This window comes from Balaenoptera physalus (genome assembly GCF_965194825.1).
Source record: "Balaenoptera physalus genome assembly, chromosome: 12".
Taxonomy (NCBI): Eukaryota; Metazoa; Chordata; class Mammalia; order Artiodactyla; family Balaenopteridae; genus Balaenoptera; species Balaenoptera physalus.
This window is the reverse complement of record NC_138897.1, coordinates 54,121,301-54,134,075: the sequence shown is the minus strand read 5'-3', so window position 1 is coordinate 54,134,075 and position 12,775 is coordinate 54,121,301. Positions and strand designations below refer to the sequence as shown.

Below are 12,775 nucleotides of genomic sequence, written 5' to 3'. Positions count from 1 at the left end.
GAGTCAGTTGTGATGAAGATCAAAAGTCTTCATGCAGGTATTCTTCCAGTGATTTCATTGCAGATAAAATGAACTAACCTGAAATCTGCAGATTAATTATGCCAGATAGCCTCACGTCATCACTTATTCATTCCCAGGATAAAACTATTTCTCCTGGGCCCTACAAGAAACAAGTTTGGCTAAGGCAAGCAACTCCCAATTATAGTGATATCTTTGCTGTGGAAAAAAATAAATAAACCCGTAATTAAATTTTGCAGGTGCAACAATCCTGCCACCGGGAGCCATGGAGGAAACCTGTGAAATTATCCTGAGCAATTTTCCCTAGTGTAATTTGGAAATTAGCCCACCTGGAGACATAAACCCACAATTTCCTCTGCCATTGTCTTATCATGTTTATCTTGTCTTAAAGGCTGAGACTCCTGTTGCAAAAAGAAACAGGTTTGAACACTGAAATCTCAGCAACAGAGTCAAATATCTCAGAACTTTGAATTCCAGGCCCAATGACTTTCTTGGTGGCTTTAAAGATCAGAAAAGCCAACCGAAAGTACTGCAGGGCATAACTAACCTGCCGGAAAAGCCTTGCCGATTGTGGCAACTTGGATGCGCAGCAGACTTGAAACACTAAGTGCTTTGCCAAGGCCTGCCTTCCTCGGAAACCACACGCGGCGTGTCCTGAAGAACTAGGTGTGCGTGCGATCAGGGCTCAGGAAACACTTGTTAACACCAGATTCTGTGACCAGCCCCCTGAGCAGGACCACTTGTAACTTTCCTCTCCGTGTCTTCAGTGGCGGAGGGAGGGGCCTGATCTCAACACCAGAGGGAAGCCAGAAATGGTGTGGTCTGTTTTGTTTCTCCAAGTGCCTGTCTGTTGTGACTTGGGGAAATGGCTTTTTTAGCCTCAGGCTCACCATCTGTAAGAGGAGAGTCTTTACTTGCAAAAGTGCTTTAGGATCTTCAAAGGGAAGACTCAACCATTAAGAAAACATTTGTTCGTTTTTTTAGGCTGTGCCGGTCATACCTCATCGTGGGCCCCAAATTTCTCAGGGAGTTTGGAGCATTTGGAAATTTGAGAATTTATCTTCTCTCCCTTAGACCCTCCCCAAAAGCCTCACTGAACACACCTATTTTGGGGGTCATTGGAGCTCCCAAAACAGAGCCAAGGGTTGAGGCTCTAACGTCAGCCATGGCAGTATATGGAATCACCCTGCTGTTGGCATGGCTTGCTTGCTTTTACTTCGTACAAATACTACTGCATAAAATACCTACAGAAGTGCACCCTCCATGTGTGCCTTGACTCTCATACACCTGTCCTCCCTTTGGACATCCTCACTTTCAGGAAGGCTTACTAACACTGCCCCTCCCCCCTCTCCCCCATCTATCTTCAAGGTAGATATCCCTTTTATACCCTTCTTGAGCATTCTGCCTACATCAAAGCACTTATCGCCATATTGTAATTGTGTGTTTGTTGTCCTTTGAGCCATCTGACAATGAATTCCTTGAAGGCAAGAGATTGTATTGTTTATTGCCCTTTCACCTGTGGTTAGTACAATGCATAGCCCACGGTAGGAATTCAGTATACGATTGTTAAGTGGACGAATGGATACATACGTGTGTAGACCTATATATTAAGATTTTAATGTATTTTTGCCATTTTCTTGATTAATGTATTCATTTTAATAAATTGTTTTTGAGCTTTCAAGAGTTACAGAGGCCCCTGGTAACCATTTCAAATAATTCAAAAGTATAGTAAGAGGAAAAACTGATTCTCCTTTCATCTCTTCTCATCGATCCCACTCCATTCCTCCAGTGAAAACCACTGTTAAAGATTTTTCTTTGCATTTATAAACATATATTTAATATAAAAACAAAAATATTTTAAGAAACACAACAGGGTTATATTTCAGGTATTGTTCTGTGTATTGCTTTTTTTCTACCTAATATATAAAATATCTCATTCTTGTTTATTTTTAAACTCAGAATATTTCTTTGCTCAGGTATTTATCTTCTTATTTGTTCATTATAAAAATGTTCAGTATACTTGCTTGAAAAGTCAAACAGTCCAGAAGGCATAAAATGTAAAGTAAAACTGTCTTTATCCTTTTGGCCATTCCATACCTCAGAGGCAAACACCTGTAATCGTGCTTAGTTTTACTACTTTTGGTGGTTATCCCAACAACTCCAAATTACTTCTTGATTTCTCAACATTAGATAGTATCTATCAACTCCTTGATAAGAAAGTTGAGGAATTTAGTGCTTTCACTCCATCTCATTCCCCCTTCCACCTCCTGATTTTCTTTCTGTCCTTGTGTTTAGTTATTTTAGTGGTTATATTGATTACCTTATATAAACTCCTTAAAATTCTGTCTTGCTGCTTGAACCTTAGACAGCAAATACTGGTATTCTGCTGGTGCTTGGCAGATGTTAGAGCATCTGTACTTTCCTACCCCTCCACTCCGTCAAATTTCTCTCATCTACACCATTGCTGTCAAGGTCTATGATGTTTATATCTGGGCTTTAATGGTTTCCATTTCTCCTGTACTCTGCTTTTGGCATCCAGATATTAGATGAGATTTTTTTGTCTGTTAATAACACCTATCTTGTTGTTAGAGTTGTTAAAAACCAATTCTTTTTAGGATATCTTTTTTATTATTTGATGGGGCTTGGGGAGGTAGCAGAGATAAGTACTTGGCCTGCCATCTTGAACTGGGCTCTTTTGCTTCTTTTGAATGCAATTGTTTCTTTCAGATAAATTCATTAGCATCTCTTAACTCTAATTGCCCGTAAGTACAATTGTGTATGTGATTTGAATTGTGTTAGAAAGAATTTAAGGATTTGGAAAGATGTCAGTCAAGATTATTATTTCCATGCCATCACTGTACTCACCACAGCTTTTCCTATTTATCTCTACTTTGCCTCCTAATAAGCAATAACAGCAAAGTTCTTCTATAAATAATGATGCATTTTTCCTCTTCCATAAATCACTTGGACAACCTTTGGTAGCATCATGTTGTTTATAAAAGACCTGAACTGGCTTTAATGAAAGCATAGTTACACTAAAATTAAAACTCTATTGAGAATTCCCTGGTGTTCCCCTGGTTAGGACTCCAGGCTTCCACTGCATGGGGCACAGATTAGATCCCTGGTTGGGGAACTAAGATCTGGCATAGTGCAGCCAAAAAAACAGAAAACAAAACAAACAAACAAAAACAAAACAAAACAAAAACTCTACCAAGGAATTGAAATGGTTTGTATCACAAGCTATTGTCACCATTTGTTCTTATGTCCTGTCTTCCCAAGTAGACAGTAGACTCTTTGAAGAATCACAAAGAACTTTTTTTGTTGGTTGTTGCTTCATTTTTATTATTTTATTTTATTTTTTTATTGAAGTATAGTTGATTTACTATTGTGTTAGTTTCAGGTGTACAGCACAGTGATTCAGTTATACATATGTGTGTGTGTGTGTGTGTGTGTGTGTATTTCTTTTCAGATTCTTTTCCCTCAAAGTTATTACAAAATATTGAGTATAGTTCCTTGTGCTATACAGTAGGTCCTTTTTGGTTATCTATTTTATATATAGTAGTGTGTATATGTTAATCCCAACTTCCTAATTTATCCCTCGCCCCACCCCTACGAAGAACTTCTGAAGCTGCATCTTATTAATTTTGGGGGAGGGGGCTGCACCGTGCAGCTTGCGGGATCTTAGTTCCCCGGCCAGGGATTGAACCTGGGCCCCAGCAGTGAAAGTCCTAACCACTGGACTGCCAGGGAATTCCCAATTTTTTTTTTTTTTTTTAATTTGAACCTAGCAAAGTGCATGCCATGTATTTGGTGTTCGACTAGGTTTGTTGAACTTAACTGAACCGATTCAGTAGATTCTCCACTGCAGACTTCTGGTCTCTATGCCATGCAAATAGCAAGACTTCACCCATTTCTTCCTTAGGTCACTGTATGAAGGATCCCTTGAAATGCCTGACAAATTCCCTTTTAATCATCATTATACATGACTTCTCTTCCCCTTCTTAGTATGCCAATATTAAATGCAACAGGGAAACTGATTTCAATTACAGTGGATGCTTTACCCTTCCAGTTCCTCAAATTACACACACACCACTTCCGTGGGGGTTATCCAGTGTAATTCTTAGTTCTGGGGAGCATGAACAGGGTGCCAATTACTCAAGAAGTGCTCATTAGGAATTAGAAAGCAAATATAATTACCACATGCCAATTGCATAGGAAATAAGAATGCTTTTCAACAAAGCCAGACTTATTTTATGTGTCCCCTATAGCTCCCACAGGATCTGTTCTTACTTGTTTTTTGTTTTTTTTTTTACTCCACCAAATACTGAATACGTTATGGAAGACAGAGAAATAGGAAATAAGAAACATACTAGACCGCAAACTCGTTACTTGTCTTATTCCATTGTACCTCCAGCACTGAGCTGTGCACTATTGGATTTTTAAAATACCTATAGTAGAAATATAGTAGAAAGGAAGTTAATTTTTTTTTACAGTGTGAGCTTTTTCTTGCCATCATAAAAAGAAAAAAAAAAAAAAAAAAAAGCATCCAAAGGCCTGAATATGCTAGGGTGGCATTTAAATTTATAAAAAGTTTTAGAGTTGGAAATTACTTTTTTCTAAAATATAAATTTATTTTATTTTTTGGCTGCGTTGGGTCTTCGTTGCTGTGCGCAGGCTTTCTCTAGTTGCGGCGATCAGGGGCTACTCTTCGTTGCGATGTGCGGGCTTCTCATTGCGGTGGCTTCTCTTTGTTGCGGAGCACAGGCTCCAGGCATGCGGGCTTGGTAGTTGTGGATCGCGGGGTCTAGAGTGCAGGCTCAGTAGCTGCGGGGCACGGGCTTAGTTCCTCCGCGGCATGTGGGATCTTCCCGGACCAGGGCTCGAACCCGTGTCCTCTGCATTGGCAGGCAGATTCTTAACCACTGTGCCACCAGGGAAGTCCCTGGAGTTGGAAATTACTTTAATGATTAACAATCTACTGCCCCCCCACCAAATTTCACAGTGGGTATGGATAAGGCTCAGTGTGACAATGTGACTACAAGGCCAAAAAGCCCCTTTCCTAGGTTTATGCTCTACAATCTCCATTTGGCTATAGTAACCCTGTAGGCAAAGACATCATCAAACATTACTCTTGTATCTGCCCTGGACCTCACCTATATTTACTCCCAGTTAGTCTCCAAAAATGTCTTACACACTTGGCAATCACAAGCTATTTGGTGATAGGTAATTGTTTTATTTTTTGGCATGAACTTAGGAACTAATTAAATTGGACAACTGTTTTGCAACCTGATTTACATAAAGTTTACTTAGGGTTTTCTGTACTGCTTCCTCTAGGAAGCTTAATTTTCTTCTTCAAATTTAGTTGTGTTCTACTTAAGATATAAATATTATATAGAAATATTTTGGAAAAGAGATTTTCCCATAAATTACATGCAAAAACCAGAAGTTATTTCTCATCATCAAAATTTCATATTCCCAATGATACAAATGAACTTATTTACAAAACAGAAACAGACTCATGGACATAGAAAACAAACTTATGGTTACCAAAGGAGACTAGGGGGGAGAAGGATAAATTAGGAGTTTAGGATTAACATATACATGCTACTATATATTAAATAGATAAACAACAAGGACCTACTGTATAGCACAGGGAACTCTAATATCTTGTAATAATCTGTAATGGAAAAGAATCTGAAAAATGAATATATATATTATATACTGAATATAACGTGTGTGTGTGTGTGTGTGTGTGTATATACTGAATCACTTTGCTGTACACCTGAAACTAACACAACATTGTAAATCAACTATACTTCATTTTAAAAAAAAGGTGAGCAAGACAAAAGAAATTTCATATTCCCGTTCTTTATTATCATGCGAAAACATTCAGTAATGATGAAATAGTCCAGAAATGGCCAAACCAGAGCCTGAGAACAATAGGTAGGCACCTATGTGCTTTGTTTTTCACTATTAAGCTGAAAGGAGAAAAGCTAAGCAGGGGCCCAACCAGAGAAATTGCTTTGGTTTTCTCCTTCCAGCTTAAGAGTCAAAACAAAGCACTTAGTTGCCTACCTATTGTTCTCAGGCTCTAGTTTGGCCATTTCTGAACTATTTCATCATTGGTGCTTAGGTCTCTGGACAAGGGGAGAAGCGTTGTTTATCCTTTGAGTCAGGGAGGAAGTGTAGGACAATGAAGAAAATGTGAGCTGCCCCCGTTTTTCCCTCTCCTCCTCTCTCCGGCTGTCTGGAGATGCTGGCCAACAGTAACTTGGTCCTCACTGATTCTCTCTGAAGCAGATAAGTTCCATCTGTAGCAAGACTTTCTATGTTTGTGAGAGTTCCGGCTCCACCTGGCCAATGCCAAGTGGGTGACTTGCGAGGAGAGGTGATTCATTCAGTCAACAAATTAGTACTGAGCACCCACCGTACGCCAAGCTTGGTTCTAGGTTCTGGGAATCAACAGCGAGTAGGGCAGGCAGAGTTCTGCCCTCTTTCTGGTGGGGGAGATGAACAAGAAACACATGAATATGTAATGTACTGTCAGGTGTCAATTGTATTCAGTGCAACAAGCAAAAACAAAGCAAGGTTGGTGGATAGAGATGAGGGGAAACCGCTAGGGGTGGGCGGGGATTGCTGCTGGAAAGGAAGGAGCCTGGGGTGCCCCGTGGCCGCAGGTCTCAATGAGCAGTGATTCTGGAATGAACCTGGCACCTTAATCATTTAATCAGATCTACATTTTAGTAAGGACAAGGCACACTATGATAACCAACACTGCAGGACGAACAGTGGCTGGGAACAAGCCTTTGTTTCCTGCACTTGAGGATGTGATTTCTTACTATGGTTATTACTACAACGATTGTTCTTACCCACTGCTGGCTTAGAGCAGAGATCAGCTAACTATATAGCCCACGTGCCAAATCCAGCCCACTGTCTGTTTTTATGTCTGTTTTATATGGCCATGGGCTAAGTTTTTTGTTTTGTTTTTTTTACATTTTTAAATGCCTGGGACAAATTTTAAAAATATATTTTGTGATGTGCAAATGATGTGAAATGCAAATTTCAGCAGTCATAAATAAAGTTTTATTGGAACATAGCCATGCTCATTTTTTAGGTATTGTCCATGTCTGCTTTTATGCTACAACAGTAGAACTGAACACTGTGATGAGACTGTATCACCAAGCCTAAAGTCTTTGCAATTTGGCCCTATAAGAAAGTCTGCTGACCTCTGGTTAAGAGTATGGGCTCAGCAAGGAACTGACTATAACATTTATGGTATATGCTAAAAAAAAGAACACTATAACCATGAAAAGGAATGAGATAAATCTCTATCTATTGCCACAGGAAGATGTCTGTGATATGTTAAGTAAAACAGATGGAAACAATTTGAGTGCAATACATTTGGGTTCTCCAGTAGTCCTTGGTCTGTTTTTTTTTTTTTTAAAGTGTGTGTTTTTTGTTTTATTTATTTATTTATTTTTGGCTGTGTTGGGTCTTCGTTTCAGTGCGAGGTCTTTCTCTAGTTGCGGCGAGCGGGGGCCACTCTTCATCGCGGTGTGCGGACCTCTCACTATCGCTACCTCTCTTGTTGCGGAGCACAGGCTCCAGACGCGCAGGCTCCGTAGTTGTGGCTCTCGGGCCCAGTTGCTCCGCGGCATGTGGGATCTTCCCAGACCAGGGCTCGAACCCGTGTCCCCTGCATTGGCAGGCAGATTCTCAACCACTGCACCACCAGGGAAGCCCCTTGGTCTGTTTTGTTCACTGTTGTATTCTCAGTATCTAGAACCTTGTGATCCATGGAACACTCCCAGTAAATATTTGTTGAATGAATAAATGAATGAATATAATGCAACATCTAGGGAGCTACAAAAGAAAAGATTTATAACTTTGGCTACATAAAAACTTAAAAAATAAGAAACATATTTTTTGCATGGTGAGACCACCATGAGCAGTCAACAGACTACTGGTAAACCTCAAAAAAAAGCACCAAGAGTCTATTCCTTAATGAACTCCTACAAATTCATAAGAATATCAACAACCCAATAGAAACGTTGATGAAGAATATTAACAGGCAATTCCCAGAAAAGGAAACAGCAAATCGATGATCAAGCTACTTATCAGAGAAAAACAAATTTAACTAAAAATGTCCATCTTATCTCTCAGCTAATTAAGACACATTGTACTAGTGGAATTGTAAACTGGCAAAGTTTTCTAGGGAGTTCAATTTGACCATATCTAACCAAAATTTAAAGTGCACATCCCCTTTGACCTATTGACTCTAATTCTAGGAAGTCATCCTGTAGAAACAGTCACATTTGAAATGATACAATTACACATTTTTTTAAATTGCAGCATTGTTTGCAATCCCCAAATATTGGAAATAACCCATCAATAGGAGAAATAAATGAATGTTCAGGCTAAAAGATACCAGGCAGCCCTAGAAAAGAATGAGGCAGCTTTTCATGTACAGATATGGAAGGATCTGTAAGTTATATTAAGGGGAAAGATAAAAAGAACATGTACAGAATGATACCAGTTGTTTAAAAAGAAAGAAAAGAAAAGGATTTATATGGAGTTCCTTGCATAGACTATCTTTAGAAAAATACAGAAGTGGTAACAGTGGTTGCCTTTGGAAAGGGGAACTGTTTGGCTGGGGAACAGGGAGGAAGGAAGCCTCACTTTTACTTCATACCTTTTGATCCTTTTATATCATATTTAATAAATGTAATTAACATTGAAATATGAATTGTATGAATTTAAGTTTGAAAAAAATAGCAAATATACATAGGAAAATCAGAAAGAATGTATACAATTAACATTATAGGGAACTTTCACTTTTGAATTATATATTTCTGTAATGTTTAATAGTGGATAGATAGTAACAGTGGATAGTAATTTAAAAAATAAGTCATAATGAAGATGTAAGACAGCAAAAGTGAGCATGGGCTTCTATTTATTCAAGTACTAAATCATAAATATGTAAATCATATTCAGAATATATTCATATACTCTGAATATGATTTACATATCATCTAAAATATGTAATTTGGCTCCATGTGACTTTATTCTATGCAAGTGGGTACTATCTAATGCATTCTGCTTTACCTTATAGGAATTCACAAGCACTTGGCCGTTGATAAATTGAATTAAAATGGATAAAATTTCCTTCATCTGATCTTGTTATGTCTCAATCTTTGGCACAACAAAGATACAGTGAGGTCACCAGTCAGTCACGTCAGCTATTATTTTGATTACATGACATTTTCTTAACAGTTGTTTTAGGAAATTTAGAAATATCCTTTCTGTTTAGGATAAGTTGTCGGACTTCTCAGTCTAACGAAATACAAAATCAGCTCATAAGGATCCTGGGGGGAAGATTATGATAATCTCCATAATGGTATCTACTTTCTCACCGTACAGGACAGCACACCGCCCAGTTTCCCTCCAAATGAACGTCAGGCTTTCCTCAGTTTTGAGTTTAGCTTGTTTTTTACATCCTCGAGTTGACATGAGTCCAAAGATCAAAGGGCAAGTCCTACACAGTGGCCTCTCTGTATTTTCCAGATGCCAGATGAGTCTGGTGCCAGCCCAGAAGGTTGAGATCATTCCTGGTCTGGAAGACCAGGATTCTGAAGCAATATTGGGATTGGAGGGATAGCTATGATGGGCCATCAGTATCCTGGAAATATCCTAGGACAGAAATTTCTTGGAGTGGCTCTACCTACGTTGTCCAATAAAGTAGCCACTAGCTTTGAAATATGGCTAGCATAGATTGAGATGTGCTGTAAGTATAAAATACACATGAGGACTTAAGGCCGAAAAAAGAGCCCCAGCACCCATATGGGAAGAGCTAGGGCTCTTCCCATGGTGTCTGCATGGAGTTCTGAAGTTGGGAAAGAGCTTGGTGAGGGTGCACTGTGTGTGTGTGTGTGTGTTCATTAATGACCAGTGAGAGACTAGTTTGTCTTCATAAGCTCTCTCGGTATTTGCAGAGTGACCACTATTTACCCACCACTCAGCTAGTAGTTTGAAAAGAAGCCCTGGGGGAGGGGAGGGTATCCCGTTTCCTTATCTGCCCAGAATACTTTTCTTTAACATACTCAACCCTGTGAACACGGAGCAGACACAGAGCCCAGGATGGGTCAATCATGGTACACTCGCCACAGTGACTGTTCCGGGGATGGGCATGTGACCCAAGTCCAACCAATCAGGAGGCTTCTCCAGGAGGTTTCTGTAGAAGCTGAAGAAGGCTTTATCACTTCTCACTTGTTAGCAGCTGTGCATTTGTGACTTGGAAGTGGCCAGCAGTCATGTTCCCAGCCAAGCAGGGAAAAGTGAAGGCATAAAGTTCAATGGAAAGCCTTGTGAGTTGCAGAGAGGCCTGACTGTGTATGAGTCACAAGCCAATCCTGGGCCCATTCATGCATGAGGTCAGCTTCACCATTCTTGTGGTTTGGTTACAGGAGCCAGAGTTTCACTTTTCACCTTTCGAGTTAATTCACTATGTGTTTCTATCACTTGCAATGAAAAGAAAACTGACAAATACAGATTTATGGAAAAACAAGACATGGGTGCTGCCCTCAGAGAACTTATGATTCATATGGAAAGATAGGGACAGTACAGAAGAAAATACAAAATATACTTAAGCATTATGTTGTACTTACTGCACATCTACCTGTGCAGTGGCTAAATCTATTGTCAAATGTATGAAGAATGTGCTAGAGTAGACAGTTGAGTGGTTTAGAACAATGGCCATTGTTTCGTTCCCCACAGGACTCAGAAGTTTCTAGCCCTTGTTTTAAATAATTTCACATTCTGAAAAATAGTAGAATGAAGTGGAAAGAACACAGGCTTCAGAGCCAGACCTGGGATGAAATCTGGGTTTGCCACTTCTCAGCTACATGATGAGGTCAGTTTTGATGTCTTCATCTGGAAATACCACCCTGACTCAAAATGCTTAGGACAATACAGGAACCTGCTTTCCAACCTGCTAAGTCTGGAGGGAGGGAGGGTAACTTCGAGGCTAGTGAATCCAGTGGCTCAATCATGTCATCATGGGCTCTGGTTCTTCAGTCCCTCCACCTTGTCATTTCGGGTCACAAGATGATGCACTTATTCCAGGCATCACATCCAAGAAACATCAAATCCAGGGATTCTGTCTTTTCCAATGCCCCTTTAGGAGATTGAATGAAAGCTTTCTCAGAACATCCAACCCAGGACTTCCCTGGTGGCACAGTGATTAAGAATCCGCCTGCCAAGGCAGGGGACATGGGATCGAGCCCTTGCCCGGGAAGATCCCACGTGCCACGGAGCAACTAAGTCCGTGCGCCACAACTACTGAGCCCGCACACCACAACTACTGAAGCCCGCATGCCTAGAGCCTGTGCTCCACAGCAAGAGAAGCCACCGCAGTGAGAAGTCCGCAACGAAGAGTAGCCCCCGCTCACTGCAACTAGAGAAAGCCCGTGCACATCAATGAAGACCCAACGCAGCCAAAAATAAATAAATAAATTTATTTTTAAAAAAATACAAAAAGAACTTCTAACCCCAGCCCACCTGCCCTCTCATCTCATTAGCCAGAAGAGAGTCACATGTCAAGCCCCAAGCCAATCACTGACAAAGGGAACAACCCTACTCTGATTGTTTTAAATTAATCAGGACTTCTTAAACTTGAAATGTGGGCTAGGATTGCCTTCCTCTGAAGCATGTAAGGCGTGGGGTGAGGAGGTGGGTTATATACTCAACACAGCTGAGGCTTCTGATCTAACTGCAAACCATCAGCAGAACCGGTAAATACTCTTGAGTGTCTGGTCCAAGGTTCCCTTCCCCTGAGCCCGTGTCGGGGGGAGATAGACAGGGAAAGGAAGGCTTGGAAGGGAGGCACATCTATGGGAGGCTACATCACAATTAAAGGCTCCGACTAGACCCCTGGCTGCGGGACCGGAGCTGGGAGAGGATAGGATGGCAACAGAGAGATGGGGCTCAGACGTGGGGCTCAGTGTTTGAGTCTTGCACGCTGGGCCAGCCAATTGGCCACGTGAGGACATTGTGAAGAGTGAAGGGTTAGTAACAGTTAGCACTGAGAACTTTACTATATGCCAGGCATCCTGTTAAGCACTTTTCAAGGATGATCTTGTTTAACCCTCACAAAACCTCTATGTGGTTTTATTACCATCTACATTTTACAGAAACTGAAGCTTGAAGGAATTAAATAACTGGAGCAAAGGCGCACGGGTGTGAGCAGTGGAGCCATGCTTTGAACTCAGTAATGTGATCCCAGAGCCCTTGTTCTTAAGCACTGACTCGTCCTGGTTTAGGAAGGATGGTGGTGAGCTTGCTGTTTCTACCATTCCTCCAACCATCCATTCATCAAATATCTGTGAAGCGCCCACTAAGTACCTCACAGGAGACAGAGCGGTGAGCATGGTCCTGCCCTCAGGGAGCTTAGTTTTCAACATATAATCTTTAGTGTTTATAGAACATCTAATTGGAGGTGCCCTGAGTCAGAAAACTGAGAGCAGGATAGAGGCTGAGCTGGAGACACAGCTTTGGAAATGTAGTTAGGCCATAGCCAAGACAACAGATGATTGTATGACAAATACTGCATGGTATCATTTATATGTGGAATTTTAGAAAAAGTCAAATTCATAGAAACAAAGAGTAGAAAAGTGGTTGCCAGGTGCCAGGGCGCTGGGAAAATAGGGCGAGGTTGGTAAAAGAGGACAAACTTTCAGCTCTAAGATGAATAAGGTCTGAG

The 12,775-nt window shown here is 40.6% G+C and overlaps 1 protein-coding gene across 1 annotated transcript in view; it reads right to left on the bottom strand.

Moving 5' to 3' along the window:
• KCTD1 (potassium channel tetramerization domain containing 1) overlaps positions 1 to 12,775 on the bottom strand; it is a 182,010-nt gene that overhangs the window by 113,624 nt on the left and 55,611 nt on the right. The gene's annotated exons all lie outside the window — the stretch shown is intronic.